We start from the raw sequence: 3,650 nt of genomic DNA, 5'->3' as shown, positions 1-3,650 counted from the left end.
TTTCCACAGGACTGAGGAAAGGGCAGCTGGAGGGTGAAAGAGGCAGTGTCTGCAATTCCAGTGAAATGTGATAAGTCCCATAATAAAGGTTTCCAAATTAAAGATTAGATACTTACAACAACCCTGGGCTGATGCTTGTGTTCATGTCCTCTTTCACAGAATGGACATTTAAAAATGGTTGTTTAAAATGGTAACTGGATGTAAAAATAAATGAAATCTATGGAGCACCTGGGTGGTGGTCAAGTGTCCAACTCTTGATTTTGACCCACATCATGATCTCGTGTTTCATGGGTTTGAGCCCTGCGTTGGGCTCTGTGTTGACAGCATGAAGCCTGCTTGGGATTCTGTCTCTCCCTCACTCTGTGCCCCTCTCTGCTCACGTTCTTGCTCTCAAAATAAATAAATAAACTTTTTTTTAAAGAAGAGAATGAAATCTTGCTATTTGCAACAACCTAGATAGATCTAAAGGGTATAATGGTAAGTGAAATAGGGCAGAGAAAGACAAATACTGTGGAATTCCACTTGTGGAATTATGAAACAAACGAACAAAGATAAAAAGAGACAAACCAAGAAACAGACTCTTAACTATAGAGAACAAACTGATGGTTACTAGAGGGGAGGTGGGTGGCGGAATGGGTGAAATAGACAATGAAGATTAAGAGTACCCCCAAAAAAGGAAAAAAAGAAAAGAAAAAATAAAATGGTAGCTGGAATCTTCAGTAGGTGAATGACTTCTAAGCTACTCAAAAGTGTAGTGATGCTTAAAAGGAAATAGGAGTTTCCTCTCTTTGAATCACTTCATCCCACTGGTGCATGCCCAGCAACCCAGTGGTTTATAACTTTCCTGAAATGTCCTGGCACTATTTGTTCTTTTTTGTATTAAAGGGGCATTGGCTTTTGCTGACCTTTTTTTTTTTTTTTGGCCATGAGGTGGGGGTGAGGGTGGAACACAGATGAGCCCGTTTGCTTCTCCAGGTTTCACAAACCTTTTTAGGGACAGGTAGCTCGCAGCTTTAATAGCTTGAAGTCCACGGACCTGGTGCCTATTCGAATCCTGCCACCAGATGGCGCAAGTTCACTTGTCAGGGCTACCTCGGCCCAACGCAGAGGACAGCGAGGGCATGGAGATGTGAGGCTTCTGGATTTGAATCCTTTGTTAGTTTTGTGATCCTGGGCAAACCAGTTTCTTGCTCTGTAAACTTGAAATGATGAAAATCACCAGCCAGTGATGCTAGCTCAGGACAGCTCCCTCAGGATGGGGTTTGTGGCCCAGTGTGTCCTGGGTGGAGGGTGTGTGAGACAGAGAGGTGGCTGGGCTCCGCCGTGGGTGGATTGCATGGAATATTAAGCAGGTCAGTTTTTTGTCACAGGCAATAGGGAGCCACAGCAGTTTTCTGAGCGGAGTTATGATAGGACAATATCACCAGTCAGGACCCTCGGAAAGAGCAGGGACTGTCCAAAGCTGGGGACTAGGTAATTTCTTCCCCAAACCTCCTTCCTTCACCTACCTGCTCTCTTTTTCACCTTCTCCCCATTCATTCACTCATCCATTCAATAAATACCTACTAACCATATACCATATTGAAGATACGTTTTAGGCCCTTGAATTAATCAGGGAACAACTTCTTTCTGGAGCTTACAGAAACCTTCTGAGCTGTTTGGGGCCACCTTTTCCAGGTAAAAAAGCCAGGCTCAGGGAAGCCCGGGGGGCTCAGTCAGTTAAGCATCCCACTCTTGATGTCAGCTCAGGTCATGATCTCACAGTTGGTGAGTTGAGCCCCGCACTGACAGTATAGAGCCTGCTTGGGATTCTGCCCCTCTCCTGCGCTCCCCCAACCATTCTCCCCCATGTGGGTGTGCTCTCTTTCTCTTTCTCTCTCTCAAAATAAATAAATAAACTTAAAAAAAAAAAAAGCCAGGGTCATGCTCCCCTGTGTTGTCCAGCCCTTCCTTCAATTACAGGAGACACTTCAATATTCGCCTACTGATCTCCCTGCCTCCGTAGGACTAAGCTCATTTAAGTGCATTTCTGTCACGTGTCATCAAAAGATTCCTGCTAGAAAGGCTAACCCATCAAAAGAAGTGGAAAAGAATTTCTTGATTACATTAAGATGCAGGCCCAGGCCTATAGTGGGGCCTCGGGCCCTGAGGCAGGATTCTCAGAAGCATCTGGATGTCTGGGCCCTGTTCTGATTCTGCAGCCCTGAGTTGGAGAACAAATGTACTTGGCATCAGCTGTGTTAGCCTGGAAAATCCATGTAATAAAGGAAGACTGAGTTCGTGCGTGGTTTCCTGTGGACTCTTCTGAAAGCAGAGCCTGGGACAAGGTTGACATGGGAGATCAACCTGGGAGGTCGGACTGTGGAAATGAGGACGTGAGATGGGAAAGAAGGAAAAGATAATATAAGGGCACGTTCTCAAAGTTGCAGATCAGTTCTGGTAGGCTCTTCTGAGAAGTATACAGAATGCCTCCTAGAATTGTCTGTTGAAAAAGTAGACAGGAGCTTTCCTGTCCCTGCAATGACTAAACATTGCCTTGGGAGTGTTAACTTTCCCAGCAAGTCAAGGGGCTTGCTCCCTGGCTCTGTGAACAGCTCTGTTTTCAGAGAAGACCCCGGGGCAGAAGACCATTAGCACAGGGCTAGGGAATCCGAGCTGCAGAGAGTTGTCCAGGATCCAGGGCTGAAAGCAGGGGTGGTCTGAGGGCACGTGAAGCTGGCACCACAGGTGTCCCCAACAGCGCTGTGCTGAACTTCGTAGTCACAAGGTGCATGACCCCAAGCTGGGTGACGTGCTGCTGGCCAGATGAGGTTGTCTCTGACTTATGCTAGCCTCTGTGCAGAACCCCAGTTTTAAGCATGGCAAAAACATGTTGAGCTTCCAGAAATTCTGATGAGGTCCTTCTTTGACTTTGCACAGTTTGAGTGGCAATGGTGAGGCTGATTTGGGGATCAAGGAGTCTGATCCTCCTTTGGAACAGGTAATTTTCCCTACCATGTTTCCCAGCTATGCTGACTTCTTTAAACTTTGGATTTGCCCAATGGCATTAAAATTCCTGGCTGTACTCCAGCCCGGTCCACTTTTGGCATTGGTCAAAATAGTGGTCATGCACAAACCTTGCTCCAGAAACTGCTCTACAGGCTCCGAGTCCCATTTAACATTTCTCGTGTGATGGTTTCTGCCAACGGCAGACTGCAACATGCGAAATGCCTGACACTTTCCTCCCTGAAAGCCTGGCTCCATTTCATTTAAGTCCTGTGTGGCTGGGAAGGTTATCTGATCTGTCACCATCATGCTTTGTCACCTGCAAACAAATGGCAGGGAATGGATTGGTGGGCCCTGCCAGTTTCTAAAGTTCCACCATGAACATCACGGAGGAGATAGAGAAAATCTACTCATATGTCTCCGGCCACCCTTAGAGCTTTTGAAGAGACAGAAGAACCCTCCTGATCTGTGCCTATTCTATGCCATGCTCTTCATGAGCTGATTTTGCTTAGAGCCATGCACTGAGCTAACGGGGGCACCTGTCACTCTCATGAGGGTGACACAGACTGTATCGTAGGAGATCCAAGAAAGGAAAAGGCACCAGCCCCTCGGTCTGACACCTATACCCGGGCTGCAGAGTTTCCTCCCTACTGAACCCAGCATTT

Source organism: Suricata suricatta, chromosome 5 (assembly GCF_006229205.1).
Source record: "Suricata suricatta isolate VVHF042 chromosome 5, meerkat_22Aug2017_6uvM2_HiC, whole genome shotgun sequence".
NCBI classification, from domain to species: Eukaryota; Metazoa; Chordata; class Mammalia; order Carnivora; family Herpestidae; genus Suricata; species Suricata suricatta.
This window is presented reverse-complemented; position numbering follows the sequence as displayed.